The 16,195-nt window shown below is 49.9% G+C and overlaps 1 long non-coding RNA gene across 9 annotated transcripts in view; it reads right to left on the bottom strand.

Annotated features, from left to right (window-relative positions):
• Positions 1-995: 995 nt before the first annotated feature.
• The window catches only part of LOC115496281 (uncharacterized), a 96,407-nt gene continuing 81,207 nt past the window's right edge, over positions 996-16,195 (bottom strand). For 8 of the 9 annotated variants that reach the window (XR_012057215.1, XR_012057222.1, XR_012057218.1 and 5 more), the window contains 2 exons: positions 1,874-2,740; positions 996-1,781 (listed from right to left, as the gene is read on the bottom strand). This is a non-coding gene — a long non-coding RNA (uncharacterized lncRNA). The remainder of the gene's footprint in view (positions 1,782-1,873; positions 2,741-16,195) is intronic. The other variant, XR_012057219.1, reaches the window with a different exon arrangement.

Consider the following 16,195-nt stretch of genomic DNA (forward strand, 5'->3'; position numbering starts at 1 on the left):
AATTGTGTGCCATGAACCCAGTGCAAGGTACCAGCCTCAGTCAGAGCTACTCGCTCTTAATATTTTATTATTCCTCTTAATTCAAATATTCACTCTTAATTCCAACCTGCATAAATTACAGAACGTGGACTCCTGTGACATCCATCTTTGTGTTCCCAACAGCACCACGTGCCAAGGGCAGGGCTGGCTGCTGCAGGAGCAGCTCTGTAAAGATGTGATTTAGGCCTCTGGACTTGAACCATTGAATAGTTGTTTAAGTATAAGGTTAGCTGTAGGGTCTTCTGGTCAACAGAGCAAGGGGTGTGGGGTTAGGCGCCTCTTTTATGGTGAGAGGAACCATCCTTGGGAAGGACAAGGAGCCCTCTGAACTCAAGCCCCTTAAATTCAAGTGTATCCCTACTGCCTTGCCTTGGAGATGGAGCATGGCTTCTTAGAGCTTACTCCAAGAGTTCCTAGAGACCACCATGTCTCACAAGTGTGTCTCAGGTCCTGGCCACTGCCCACCTGGCCTGAGGAGTTGCTCTTCTGAGGAGTCCCAGCATACAGAAGGAAGTTTACCACCAGGCGGCTTCTCAAAGGACGGTCTCACCACTCTTTATTAATCCTCTTGGCTCAGAGGGGAAACAAGGACCTCTCGAGGAGTCATTTTTCACCTGATGAGCAGATACCCATGGTGGACCTACATCAGACTTCCATGTGACATCACCTTGACCTAGACAAGACCAGGCCAGCCCCGTTTAGGGGTAGGATGGCCTGGATCCTAGAAGGGCATCTCAGCTTTGGAGGCCCACACCAGCTGACCAGGTGGGAGGTCAGGGACATAAGGAGGAACATCTAAATAAACATGGCCCCATCCCTGGCTGCAGGCCTTGTTAAGGCCAGCCTCTGCTTTGAACTCCTTCCTGATGAAATGATTAATGAATGCCGTGCAGACCTCTTCCCTTCCTTTCTCTGCTTTCACCTGCCACACAGAGCAATACCAAACGAAGTGATCATGACAAACACAGCTCTAATTCTTTATTAATATTAATCAGAGGCAACCTTTCCACTGACACCAGAACCCGTGTGTGTGTTGGCAGGGAGGGGATAACACTGCGGCAGTGACATTTCTTGGGTAGGCAATTTTATTTTTTTTAATTTTTTTTTTTTTTTTTTCATCTCGCACCTTCCCTTCCCCCACTTTAATATGGGCGAGCGATACCTTGTACAAACAGAGGAAGGAAGAAGCTGATTAAATAGCAGAGTTGGAGCATAATGAAAGAAAAAGCCCACTGCAAACATCTGCTGATTGTTTTAAACGGGAGGCACCGGGAGGTGGATTTCAGGTGATACCACGGTGGCTTCTCTCATAATCCCAGCTAAGGCAGCATTAGGGATTTGGAGCTCAGGGTGAATTTCACCAGTCCCTGCTGGCAGGGAAAGAGGCTTAGGCAGGATAGCAAACCTTGGTCCCGTCTCAGAGCAGGGCTGGGAGAGCCACAAAGACACACCACAAAGCTGCCCTGAGCCAAAAGGGGCCCTTTTCTTGTGCCACCAAGCCAAAGGGGAAGTGCTCTGGGTAGCGCTGTGGACACAGCCATCTCCCCTTCAGACATTCACTGACACACATTCTCGCTGCTCATGTGTGGCTCGAGACAGGAAGCAGAAGATGAAGGTCTCCAGGTCACCTGCAAGATGTGCACCTTTCCAGATGTAGGTGGGTTCTCATGGCAGTCACTCCCTGGGATCCTCACGGGTAAATCATAGATCCCTTTGGGTTGGAAAGGACCTTTAAAAGTCACCTAAATATTAGATTTGCAGGGTGAGGAGAGCTGTTTGTGGAAGAAGCCATCCAATCCATAAGAAATGGAGACAACCACCTCCCACTCCTTACCTTAGGGGAACTGGGGTACTTTTCTTCAGCTGGGAGGATGGTCACTGAGCAGAGGAAAGACCTACAGGTTTCCTTTGCTGCCCAGTTGTTGATTTTCCAGCTTTTCCCATCCTAATAGCCAAGGGACTGCAGGGAGATCTGTACTGAGAGAAGCCCCTGGTTCTCAGTTGAGTGCAACTTCCTTCTCTCTGTCTCTTAAAACAAATAGATTTTCATTGAAATCAACATATCTTTCTGAATTGAATAGGTTTTCATGGGGACAATAAATTTCTTCAAAACAATGCATTTTTATTACAACATATTTTTGTTCAAACCAATACTTTTTGACAACCAGATATTAATGACCAGGCCAAAGCCATAAATTTGCCTCAAACTATGTGTTTACTCATGGAAGGAAATAATTTTTCTCATACAAATACATTTTTATTTGAATCAATCCTCTTTTTTTCCACCCCCAAAAATCAGATACACTTCTGCGAGGGAAGGGGGAAAGCTGTGTACCCAGGAAAGCCCCTTAATTTCAAGAGGGATCAAGTGCTTGTGAGGATTGTCTCACTCTCACCTTCCAAAGCCCAGCAGCTCCAGAGGTCACATGAAGCTTAAAGCATAAGCTGTTTTCCCCATTGCCCACGTACCCACATTGTCAGCTTCTGGTAGGTCTTGCAGAAACAAAGGTTATGTCTTGCTCCCCTTGCTTAACTGTTTGCTGTTTGAAATTGTGTTTGCAGAACCCAGTTAAATAATCCAGAGCAGGGCAGAGATGCTCAGGCAGGGCAGCCTGTGCAGCATCTCCATCCACTTTGAGGAAGCTTTTTGTTTCTCTTGGTTTTGGGAAAGGTTTTCATCTGAGGTGGCTGCTGCAAGGCCCTGGGGACACACACAAGGGACAGATATGTCTGGTTAGTCCTGCATCTTTCCTTGCAACCCACCTCTCAAATCTCCTTGAAGCCTGTGAGAGGGACCTGAGCCCGCCAGGGACAGGGCCAGCACACCAGGTATGTTGGTCCTGCATATCCCCCACCCTGCAGAGCCCAATCCTAACCCAGAGCACCCAAAGACATCAAAATAATTCCAGCAAGAGGGATGCAGCTGCAGCTGGGAGGGCCTGAGAGGAGCAGGAGGAATAAGGACAAGGGCTTGGCATCAGGGCTGAGTTTCCTGAAATTGCAAAGGCTTTGGCTGCTACTTTTGCTACTGATTCAAAGCCTAAGCAGGAGCAAACCCCTAATCTCCTCCGGATCCCCATTTCCCCAGCTGACCATCCATACCAGACACATCTCCCCACCTCAGCATCTGCCCACACTCACAGACACCTGAGCCCTAATCGAGAAAAATCTTTTTTTGGTGGCAAGTAGCTGCATCCAACTGCTTCGAGCTATGTTCCAAACCTGGGCCTGAGTCAGAGCCTGGGGATCCCAGGCGCTCGGAACATCAGGGGCTGACAAGGGTTCATTTCCCGTGGCCCCCGTTGGCCACTCTTTGTTGAGCTTCCCCAGCCCATGTAAACATGCTAATTGCTTGGGCTCAGCTCAGGGCTGGATGCCGTGCTGTTTGTTTTCCATTGAATAGGATTAGGGATTCTGACACCAATGATTAATCGCCGTGCTGCAGACGGCTGACGAGCCCGGGGAAGGCGTCCTCTCCGAGCGGAGAGCGCGCACAATCTCTGCCAAGCAGCTGCCACCGACTTCTATCTAGCCCTCTGCATCTTGCCCTTTATCCTCACTCTTCTCCCAAAATGTCTCACATTCACCAAACCAACCCCAGGCTCCCAGAGAACAGTGGGAAAGTGGCCCTGGGCGTCCCCTGTCCTGCTCTCAGCCACCACGATGCCCCATCCTCTGTGCCATTTCCTACATCAGCTGATCCCTGCATCCCGTGTTGCCAAAGCCCTCCCAACACGCTGCGATGCTTCAGCCAGCCCTTCTCAGACTTCTGATTAGTGGCCAGGGAGATTCACAAAATTTTTCCAGCTGCCATCCCCAGGGCACGGAAACGTCACGCAACAGCCACATCTCTCCACCTAGCTCTGTAAAGCCACCAAATGCCCTCAATGGGCACAGGGCACCCAGCAATAACCCCCAGGCCCCTTCCAAGTCCAAAGGATGTCCTGAGCAAGGCAGAGAAGAGCAATGGGAGCACTGAATGCCTTTGCCACATCTACCCTCTGCTTGTGGCCAACGAAACGTTTCTGTGCTCCCATTCTGCCCAGCAGCAGGTGAGGAAGGGATGAAGTAGAAGAGGTGGGAGAGGAGGAAGGCTGGAGAAGGAGGCCTTGAAGGAGGCAAACTTCAAACAGATGCAACCTTTGAGATTACCTCTTCTCCTGACCTTGCAGAAGGAGCGCTGGAGGCAAATCCACCCATCTCTGCTGGTGCCTCGTGCGACATACTGTCACTCAGACAAGCGACGTTCTTAATGGGTTTGTGGGAAAGGCCTGGCCTGCCTTTCCATCTGTACCTTCTGCCGGCTCCCCTCTCCAGCACTGCCTCCCCATACGACATTCCCTTGAATTATTTAGACTGGTAAATCTTCCTGCATCTCACATCTTTAGTCCATCTGTTAGCCGGGGCTTTGCCTTTATAGGAACTGTCCTTTATGCATGCCGGCATCTGTCAACAGTACACTTGCCTCTTTTATTCATGATCTTCCGTGGGAGATGGTACAAGCTGCAGAAATGCCTCATTTCTGGTATGCATTTCATTTTAATGGAAGATTACATGACTGGGGCCCATTTTATTACTTCTTGCCCTGCACATTCATCCATCACAAGCCCCATTTGCTGAGCCTGCACTGGGACGGCAGCCATCAGCCTGCTCGTGTCGGATTCCTCCCGTGCCGCTCTCTCCCCCCTTCCGGGATGGGGAGGAAGCGTTCGAGGAGGGGAAGGACAGCCAGGGGAGTTGATCCACCACGGGGCTCGGAGTTGAGTCAGGGTGCTGGCTAAGCCAAGCAGTTCTGGGAAGCAGGCCTGGAAGTCCAGGGGTTTCACCCCTACACCCGAGTTCAGCTTCACACCGTCCCTTCTCAACCCACACCAGCCATGGGTGTTGGGGTGCGGCCACCTGGTACCTCAGGGCTCTTTGGAAAGGTTCCACAACCCCAAATAAACACACACATGCTCCTTAGCTGCCTCCCTCAAGCCTCAAGCCATCCATGATTCCCTGTGCATCCCACCTTGCACACACACACTGCTCACACGCAGCACTGGGAGCAGCATAAATAAAATCAACGTGAACCAACAGTGGTAATTAAACTGCCGGTGGTATTTGCAGCCTCTCCCTCCTGTAAGGAAGGTTGCATGCAATTAGTGAAAACATTTTGGACTGGGAACAGTGCCAGTTTGCTCTGTCCTTTCTTTCAACTCCCACAGAAACCCGAGGACCCCATATTATCCTCCAGACTGCAAAAATAAAACCCCAGTAAAAACATTCCTCTTCTACATTATGGCTCCCTGAATTAAGAGTTTACCGTGACCTGAGGCAGCAAGCGGGGTCAGAGGGGCCAGAGAAGGAGGTGACCTCTTCAGAGATGGAGGTGACCTCTTCAGAGATGTGGGGACTTCCCCAGCCCACAGTCTTCAGGCAGCATGAGACACAGGTGGCCATTTTAACCCAGAAAACAGTGTCTGTCCTCAAAAACCCTAGAAATGAGACTTTTCACCAAAGAGAATTTCTTCTCCATCTTGTTCAGATGAGATTTCAACATTTTCACTAAAGACTTCCTCCAAAAGTTAAGGTGACCCTGGTGTCTCGATGAGGTTCAGACAACACTTGTTTAACTTGGTTAGAAAATGGGATTTGGATGAAATAATGTGAGCCAGTGCTCAGCTAAGACTCCAAGTCAGTCCTTGGTGGCCTTCAAAGCATGGAAAACGTGAACGATAATCATTTGAAGCGTGGAAAACCTGAACCATAGTCATCACTGTTGGCTGGGATGCCAGTTCTGGCTGGGAAAGAAAAAAAATGAGCAGCTTTTTGGATGACAAGGAGCCCTATGGAAAAGCCAGTATTCTTGTGCAACCTACAATATTAGTACATACTAAAAAAAAAAATAGGAAAAAATTGCCATAAATAACGTGCTAACTACCACAGCGGAAATTCAGGGGGAGAGAGCCCAGACATGCCTGGAGAAGAAATATGTGAGGCAACTGTCTCCAAACCGACTGGGATGAGCTGGAAGAGGCCGAGCAGCTCCTGCAGACTGGGAAGGAGCCCTTGCCAGAAGCCACTCCCACGCACACGCACGGTGCTTCGGAGTCGGTGGGGAAACCTGCGAGTGAGAGCTCCTCACCCAGCAGCCAGGAGGAAACGGTACCACGTGCGTCCCATATGGCAGGAGAAACTGGGAAGAGTCTGGGCAAGCAGCTACAGCAGAGACTGAGGGAAGCAGACGATATATTTCATCAGGTTGCTCAGCTAAATGGTCACTGTAACTTCCATCTAATATTCAAAACAACCTCAACTCTGCCCCTATTTCACACCCAGTACCCCCCTCTAGTAGATACTCTCCATATTGTCCAACCTGATGGCATAACTCAGCAGTTTCCTTTCAGGAATCAATGAGAACAAATGAAAATTTAATACGTTCTCCAGACAACCCAACTCCTTTCTCTCCCCCATGGTAAATAAATAATGTGCTAGTCAAATGATGGATGGAGTGCTCGGAGATCAGTGGCCGAGTGCTATTAGGGGCCGGGGAGGATGGTGGAGATGTAGTCTAGCACAGGATGACGCGGTGGCCATGGGTGATTTGAACACATAAAGGAACCAGGAGAGAGAGGGGAGGTGTCTGGTTGATGCAGGAAGGGGGCATGGAGCAGGCTGGGCTCTCCTGTAAGGGCTTATGCACAGGGCTTATTTGGTTTCTCCACATGACTAGATCCAAAGCCTGGTGCTGTCAATGAGAAAAAAAAAACAAGTGAAACTCCTTTTGTCTTCAGAAAGGTTTGGGTCAGGTATTTTTGCTGGATGAGGATGTGAGATTTTGGCTTGTTTGGCAACAAGTGGCTGGAGAAGACTGAGAATGGTCTGAGGGATCTTCAGCCAGCAGAGCAGAGGGACAACTGAACACAGATGCACTGCACATCTCTCAGAGCCAGCAGGAAAGGTGGGAAAGTGGAGCTAAAGAACTATGGAGGGGAGACCCAACTGCAACATCACCTGGACAGGAAAGAGATGAAGTTTCTCAGTTGCTCCCCAGGTTGGGTGACCTTGTACAGCCTGTGTCCTGGGACACATTCTTATCTAGGAATTGTACCTCACCTCGAATTCGATGTAGAGGTTTGCCTTTTCTCTTTGGGCTGTAGAAAATGTCCCTAGGGCTCCCCAGGTGGAATCACGGTGAACTCTTGGAGATGGAGCCGGGATGCACGAGCAGGACCCACTGGAGAAACAGCTGCCAACCTGCAGCTCCCAAAGCATGTGGTGGACAGGACAGATGGTGGCTGCCAGGGACATTAACCTGGGCCAGATCTCCACATCTTCGCCAGGACAGGACACTATAGTCATTAACTTGTATTAAACCATACCTTCAAGCCCAGGTTTGGGGCTTGGGTCTAGGAGTCTGAGGGAGCACCTCTGGCCCCATTTCTCAGTGCAAGCCACTGAGCAAACGCACTGAGCAAACATCTGTGCCTCCAGAGGCCAGGTCCCAGCTGGTGTGTGTGGTCCTGCTTGCATCCCCCTCTCCTGCACCACACAGCTCTGGCTTCTGATCCCGTTGAACTTCAGGATGCACAAACAACAGAGCCTGCTCTGCCTGGTCCCACAGCTGTGCTTATCTCCCAAGCTGACTGTGTACCTCCTTATCTCTGGGGAGAGCCTCTGTGTAAATATTGCTGTAAATTCTTTGGCTTCCCTTCCAAGTCGTGCTGTTCTTTAATGCCTTCCTTGTAAGACCTGCTTGCCCTACCCCAAGCCATTAGCTGTAACAGGACGTTAATAAGGAGGGGGTTTGGTATCTCTCAGGGATGTTGACCTCTTTCACTAGAAGCAAGGCACCCATTACAGAGCAATGATAAATCACAAGCCTTCCACTCCTTCCCCAGCAGGCACTTCTTTGCATGCATAAACACACGCCAGAGGCGCACGCGCACCCTGCATTAACTCTGGCAACACCCAAAAGCTTTGCCAAGCCCGGGGCCAGCTCACTCCCTCAGGTCTCCCTCACCTCTGGGCATCCTCACAGAGCAAGGCACCCTCCAGCCTCTGGGTCCCAGTGTGGTCCTCCTTTGTGCAAGTCATAGCTACGTCCACGTGTAGCTCCGAGATCGATGAGCCAGAGCATCAACCCTTGAAACCACGATGCTGCCACAGACACCACAGATGGTCACACAGCACCACGTGGGCACCCAGGGGGGCCAGGGGAGGACAAAAATCATCACTGGGTTCCCTCAGGATGGGACAGCACCTCCCTATCACCTCTGCCGGCCAGGCTGTCTGCTCTAAATCCTGTGGGACAGAGCACAAACTTTACCCAAAGCTTCCCAAAGAAAGCAGCATTTCTCCAGCCAGACCATTTTTTTTTTTTTTTTATATTGAGGGGCTGTGGCATTTAATGTCGAATGCAAGCTTTGCCCAGTGAGCTGAACCAGCAGAGAAGACACAGCAGGCCTCATAACCTGCATAAGGAGTGGGACACACTAACAGGGACCTTCAGATGTCACCAGAACTGGGTTGCCACCATCCCTGTCCCTAAGCTTGCAGAATCACAGAATATCCTACATAGGAAGGGACCCACAAGGATCATCAAAGTGCAACTCCTCCACGGGTGCAACAGGACCACCTCAAGAATCACAAGCTCTGCTGCATCTGAACCACCCTCAGACTCACAACTACAAGCCATTAAAGAGTTTTACAGAAACAAGGCCCCCAGAAATTTGCCTGACATTCTTTAACAACAATCAGTTCTTAAAAACCTTATTCCATTCCTCTCTTTATTTTTTTCCTTTTGACATAAAATCAAAAATACACTTGGAGACCTTGCTGGCTTGAGCCTTCAGATGCAGACTCCAAGAGCTGACAACCCTGTTTTCAACATTGTTTTTTAAGCAAGGAGAAAAAAAAAAAAAAGCCCCAAGCACCAAAAGCAAGAAATTTGGCTGAAAAAGAAAAAGAAAGAAAAATAAAAATCCAACCAAAAAAACACTTGCTTGACAGAGAATTGGTTTTGACAGGAAAATATTGACCAGGTCTAACAAGCAGGGTTGGACCTGTTGGAGCAGAAGCACAGGTTTCCTCACCCATCCCGCAGTTTGTAGTGCTGAATCCAGACAGCCCCTGTCTGAATTAGCAGCCAATTTGCTCTCAGCCCTTCATGGAAGAGCTGGAAAGCTGGAGAGCATCCGAGCCATGTACATCCTGGTCCAGGGTCATGCTCCCCTGCAGCAGCTGGAGCTGGGAATGGAGCATCTTCCCGGCATGCCCTCCTCTGCACTCATAAACAGCCTCTTGCAGATGCCTCTGCTCATCCTTTAATTACATTAAGGCAAGATTTTTGCTGAGCCCAGCACAAAGCTGCATGCCTGGTGGTGCAGGGAGAAGCGGGTATTCCTCCTGGTCCTGGCTCTGCCCACCCCATCCTGGTGTTCTGCCTCAGTTTCCCTGGTTCCTCACCCTCACACAATGCTGCTGCTGTCTGCTTGCAGCTAAATCCTAACCCACCCTCACAGTAAATTTTTCTTTTGCTTAGTTGAACAAACAAATTTAAAAGCCCCAAATTATCACCAGCAAATTCAGAGCTACAAGTCTGGTCAGAGCAGATTGAAGGGTTGGATCCAACCTGCTGGGGATGGATGAACCCCCTCCATTCCTGCACTGTGTCCAGGCACAGCTGTTTCCTCGGCTGTTGTTCTACTTTGGACCCCGGCTGCTGCATTTAAAACTTCTCCACTTTTCCACGCTCACCTCCTTCCTGGCAGCTCAAGGGCTTTTGCTCCCTGGGGCTGTCATTAATCGGTTGTGATCAGAGGTCGGCTATAACCCTTTCACAGCAGCCTCTTGACTTCTCTCTCACCCTAGGGGATGCACTCAGGGACAGAGCAAGAAGCATGTTGAAATATGGCTTTTTTTTTTTTTCTCCCCCTTCCTTACAGTAAAGACCTTGCTGTCATCAGAGCTGCTCACATTTGTGACACAAAACCAGGAAATCAGGGCGCTCTTGCTCCAGACTCTGCAGCTGGCTAATGACCTTGGGCAAAGGGCTCCATTTCTCTGTGCCTTCTTTTCAGTGATACTTTTAAAAAAATACGGGGGAAGAGAAGGGTTGCATTTCTAATAAGGTTGCTGGCTCCAAAGATGAGACCTAAAGGGCAAAGTCTGACTGTGACACCATTAGCAAGCCATGCTGCCAACTCTTGGTGGCAAGGAGAGTTTCCAAGGAAGGTCCTTTCCAGCCTAAATGTGATGGGAAGGCACAGGCTGGTGGTGAGAGCTGGGCTGGGCAAGGCTCATCAGCCCTGAACTGAACGTGGTGGTCACCAAACCACTTGGAAAATGGGGAGGGGACAACAGGAATTCACTGAGGGATTGAGCTCCACCTGAGCCACTTTCTGCAGCAGCACACATGTGCAACATGGGCAGATCACAACGGCCTTGGTGCAGCCCAAGCAACCCTGTAGGGGCAAACATGACTTCAACTGTTTGTGATATAGGCAGTCTGGTGTGGCAAGCTCTGCTCTAAACCTGCAGCCACCTCACCATGAAACCTGTTTGCTCCCAGCACGTTTCCAGCCCTTGTCCTACCTGGAGCAGTTTAGCACTGGAAGATCTCTCTCCCAAGGAGCAACACAAGACCCAGGCTTCAGCTAGGCCTTAATGCCATATAAATTAGCACAGAGCCATTAGAGGTGCAAATCTGCTTTGCTGTTCTACATGATAACACCCTTATAAAGTGACACCTCATTTGGCAGGTTATTCCCTGCCAGAATGAGGGGAATGATAAGGACATTGGCTCTCCTAACCTGTTGGTAAATTGATGGGAGGTGGATTCCACACAACCCCATAAAATTAATACCTACAGATCAATCTTTCCTCACCTATTTTCCTGCAGTTGTGTGGCAGGCAAAAATATGCACAAGTGATGATGAGGTGCATCCAATCTTCTGCTAGTGGGAGATGGGTTTCCATTCAAGCCCAAGTCTTCAGGATGCCCATAAAGGCAACACTCCAGCCTAATGTGAAAGAGAGCCTTCAACATCTCATTATGCAGAGGGGTAAACTATGCCACAGTAAGTCATCAATTCTTCTCATCTCCACTGGACAAGGACAGCTGAGAGGACCTGGCAGTGAGGATCATGCTGGGAAGGATGAGAAAAAGAAGCCAGTGCAGAGCCATTGGTTAGGACATGCCTTCTGCCTCTGTGGGTTTCTCAATAAGGATGCAGCAAGAGTGATATGTCACACACATACAGGTGTGTTGTCACCTACCCACAGGTTCAGCTGTCCACCCAGATCTTTAGTGGGTGAAAACTTGAAGATTTTAGCCCAAAGCCATGGGAAACTGGACTTTTACCAGGAGCTTTGTTTCTGCTGGATGTTTAAAGTGGCACCACAGAGCGGGAGGCAGCGCGACTGAGGGATGAGTGAAACACCAGGTACAGCTGGGACCAGGTAACTGAGCTGGCAAATTTTGTCCTGAGATACACAGATCATTCAAATCCCTTTTATCTGGACACCCCTGAGTGCTGCTGCAGGCAGCAGAGGAGCTCAGAAGCAGGGTCAGCAGTGGGTGGGAATGCCACTTGATCCAAGCATAAGTACGAGGGTTTTAAACATTAATTTGCACCTGGGATAAGTTCACATTGGCTTCAGAAAAATATCAGCACAGTACCTGTTGGAGCCAGGAATCCTCTTTGAGAGATGGGAAATCCCTCAGCATGCAGTCAAACAGAAAACTCCTTGTAGAGGTATTAAAGCTGTCAATAAAATAATTCACATGTCACTGGTGGCTAAGAAATTTAGGGAGAGAGTCAGGGATCAAGTGACATAGGCAGGACATGGGGCAGAGCCAGGATGGCTCTGGATCCTGGAAGTCTCCCCTTCTTCTTCTCAAAAGGAGCAGAAAAAGGAAGGGGCTGTGGCAGGCAGCACAGGGGTTGAGGACCAGGCACAAGAACTCTGTGAAAGGCATAAGAAAAAGGCCAGAGGGGGCAAAAGAGGACAAGGAGTGAACAAAAGGTGCTGGGACAGACTGGGAAAGGGAGGCTGGTTGCAAACCACACCTGGAAAGCCAGATCAGTATGTGTTAACCCTTAAAACTCACACAGCTTTTCTGTGGAAATATATTTCCAGCTGCTGCAGTCAGAGGCTAAGGGTTGTAGGAAGCACGTTACAGATTTCAGAGGTTTCTTGGCTATAGCTTTGCTCAACAACACCTGCTTTGCTGGAAGAAAAAAGCTCAAAAAGCAAAGGCTGCTGCACATTGTTTCCCAGTAGTGTGCAAATATTCATCCATCTGTAAACATCTGGAAGCTGGTGGAGTTCAGCACTAGCTGTACTTCCCCAAAAGAAGAGGACAAAAGTGACACAATTTTGTGAAAAACAAGAGCATTTATAATGAGATCCTTCTGAGAATCATTGGAACTGGGATCCCTTGGAAGCTCTTGAGTGAGTTAACTCCTGTTGAAATGAGAACACCAGTGAGCAGGGGCCACGGGGACCCAAACAAACAGAGCTGCAAAAAGTTGTGCCACTCAGCTAGAATTTGGACTTTTTAATTAAAAGTTGCTGTTCTGGCCAATCAAATCCACTTACCTTTCTGGTCTGGAGACATGACTTGAGCAGGGCCTCCCAGAGGCCACACATGGATAAGTCCTGGAGGCTGACATAGCCCCTGGATCAATTTTGAACCTGGAGGGGGACTTCAACCTCAAAGCAGCACATTTGGGTCACCTCTCCTGCTTATACCAGTATCAGTTCTTCAGCCCTGGAAAGTTAGACCCACTCTGTGTCAGAGCTCAGCTTTCTAGAGCCAGGTTTGAACACTTCGGTCCCTGGAGCCTCGCCTGAGCTGTCAACGGAGTGAGGGGGAAGGAGAAATGTACTGTCAGGAAATGTAATCTCTGAAAAGTGCAGAAATCCAACTGTGGGAGGATTTACAGGAGTTCAAAACTAAGGGACGCCAGGAAAGACAGCTAAATAAACACATAGATCATGCATCTTGAAAGCTGGTGTCAAGATTGTAAAAAATCAACTCGATTATAGGAGCAGACAGGTGGCGATTGGTGCAACCCCTACGCGTCGTGTCCTGGAGCCTTTGGCTGGCCCTGTCCACTGCAAAGAGCACCCAGCAGATGTTTTCCTGATTATAAATGCTGTATAATTTATAATCCACAGCCTTGCACTTAAAACGAGCTGTGGGGAGGCCGAGGGATAGAGAGGCCAAATCCCTCCCATCCATTAATGCAACCAGGCCTCATCACTTCCCAGTGACACGGAGAACAGGCTGTTCCTGTGAGGTGTTAGGGACTGGGTGCTCTCAGCAACAAGTGTGAGGGACCTTTGAGCATCATTTTGATGCCATCGAGGAGTTACCTGCTTTTTTATCCTGCTCCAGAGCCATGAGGAACATCCACCATGCAACAGCAGCAGAGATGTATTGCTCCCAGGGAAAAAAGTCCCTCTTAATGCTCTGCTGGGCTCTACAAATGGCAATCAAGCTCTTTTCATCCTTTCCTCTCTCTTCAGAAGTTGGCTGAGTCTTGCCAAGGTGTCCGTGAGAAGTTTGCAAGTGTTATGGCTCGTATCACTCAGAATTTGGAGAGCAGCACCTTGAAATGGAAAATCCAGCACTTCCTCCCCCTTTAGAAAAATCACATATAAGGGCCCACGAGGGAAAACAATGAGCTATAAAAGTGTTCTGAACATCTCTTCTCATCTTGGCACAAAACACTGCTCTGGGCTTTGCTAGCAAAGGAAATTGAGCACCTCGAATGCCTGGTTTCAGAGACAATAAACAGACTTGCTCCTGGCCAGCTGAAATTGCTCCAGCGATCCCTATGGCCTGATGTTCCTGGGCAAATCTCAGCGCCTGCCCTTCGGCAGTGGCTGAAACCACATCCCCTGTGCCGGGCACCCGGGGTGACACTGGGGTGTCCCTTTGCAGAGCCACCAGCCGCGCTCCCTGCTGGGACCTGGAGCAGCACAGCTCCATGGGGGACACCCACCCAAGGGCCAGAAGAGCTGAGGGGGTCTTGCCCAGAGCTGCCTCAGGTGGTTCCAGGCTCAAAGAGAAGATTTTGGGGGACACCAGCTGGCTCAGAGGTCACAAAGCGCTGCTGGAGCTGAGCTGACACCCCTCGGGGGGCTGCAGGGACTCCCCAGCTTGGCTCCCTGCTAACACAGGCACATCCCCACGGGGACAAAGCGGAGCCTCCGGCTGGCAGCACTGCCCTTCCCCAGGGAAAGGCTGCCAAAGGCCGGGAACACGCTAAGAGCCGGGTGGGGCTCAGCCCGAGCCCCCCAGCCAGGCTTCCCCGCCGCCGGCAGCCCAAGGCAGCAGTCTCTGACCCCCCTCTAGTGGCTATAAAACATAGCCAAGTTCACGAACCCGCCGCCACAGCCGCCTGGCAGGCTCTGGGGGGCTGGCAGCCCGGGCTGGGGGGCAGCTGGCCCCGCCAGGGCTCCGGAGCAGCGAGAGCCAGAGGATGCCCAGCCCGGTTCCACCACCCGGGAGGATGCTGAGCCACGGGGAGATGGTGATGCCAGGGCCCATCCTACCCCAAGTTTTCCATCCTACCCCCTCCATTCATTAATAAAGAAATATATTAAATTATGAAAGCAAAGATCTTCCTCCAAGTGCCTTGGAGGAGGGGCTACCAGAGGGCAATCTCCTTCCACACTGTACAGCCCTGCGAGGCTCTGCCCTTGCTCTGGAGGGCAGGGCACACCTGGGAGGAGCAGGCACACCTGAGGGCCCCCTGCACAGCAAGGCTGCAAGCAACCCTGCCCCTGCTTCATCCCTGAGGCACAGCCTTCTCCAGGGACAGCTTTGCAGCCACTGTCACCTGGGACAGGACAAGGAAGCAGGCAGCACTTCCTCGCTGCAAGGTCCAGAGGAGATCCCACTCCCTGATCCTGAAAGGATGAGAGTTGGATTTTTAACATTCCCATGGAAATGCAGCAGCCCTAAGGCAAAACAGCACAGAGGCAGCAGCATCCCCGAAAGCTCCTTCCTCCATCCCCAAGGACAAACAGGGGGAGCAAGGCCGGCTTCAGAGGAGGCTTTAGATGGTAACAGGCACAGCCTCACTCGCAGGGTTGATAAGAGCACCTCTGCAGCGCTGGGACCCCAAATCTCAAAGGCTTTGCTGCTGCATGCATCCACACACATCCTCCCAAGGAGGCCCACGGGCTGTGTACCCCTCCAGCACTCCTTGAGTTCACATCGAGACAGTGCCGTGCACATTGAAGCAGACACAAAATGATTGTTATAATAAGTGCTGTGAAACATGCTGGTGCTTTTTAGCTTGGTTCCCAAGGAAAGTGGCTTATGCAATTACACCGTAGGCTTCTGTGTTTCAATCGCTTTGGAACCTGTCAGCTAATTTTAACCCAATTTAGCAGAGAGACAGAAAACTCAGAGAGTTTTAGTCTCACTAGGCTGTCAGCTAAAGGACAGACACCTTCTTAGTGTCCTCCCTCCAGAAAGGGCTGCAGCCTCTTACCAGACATCAGAAATTCCCCATGACCTTAAGAAGCAGCCCAGAGCAGGAAAGGGGGGTTACAGGAGCTCCCATTCCTCACCCAACCTCACGACAAACCTGGGTGGCAAAGCTGCCTTCCCACCTGCCTCACTTCTAACCACTAAACCCCATCACATTTTGTTTTTCTCTGGGAAGCTTACTTCTTTTCATTCTAAGCTTTCTATAAACCAAACAGGTTAAATTTCCTTTGGCTAGAGACAACCATCAAACATCGTTAAAAGAAAAACTTTTGGTGTTTTTAAAATGCTTTTCACCAGAAATTAAGTTGTTATTTTTCCTCTTTTTTTTTTTTTTTCCTTTAAGTTCCTCACTAGGGAAGAGAAAGAGAATGAACTGAGCATTTTTAGACAAAAGCAGGGGGGAAAAAAATCTGATTAAATACAAGGCAATCCAGTCACATTTGGATGGAAGAAATGTTCTACCAGCTACATAGTGTTGGCACCTGCCAAACATCTGACCTTGAAAGATCAGGCCAGGCTTAGTATGCATGGTACAGACAGGGTTTTAATACAAGAGTTTCAGCTATATATAGGAACCCATCCATTTTCATTCTTTAAAACAAAATGCAGAAGAAAAGCCCTGCTGGAGCCAGGGTGTTTGGTAGCCAGTGTACCCTG

Source organism: Taeniopygia guttata, chromosome 8 (assembly GCF_048771995.1).
Source record: "Taeniopygia guttata chromosome 8, bTaeGut7.mat, whole genome shotgun sequence".
NCBI classification, from domain to species: Eukaryota; Metazoa; Chordata; class Aves; order Passeriformes; family Estrildidae; genus Taeniopygia; species Taeniopygia guttata.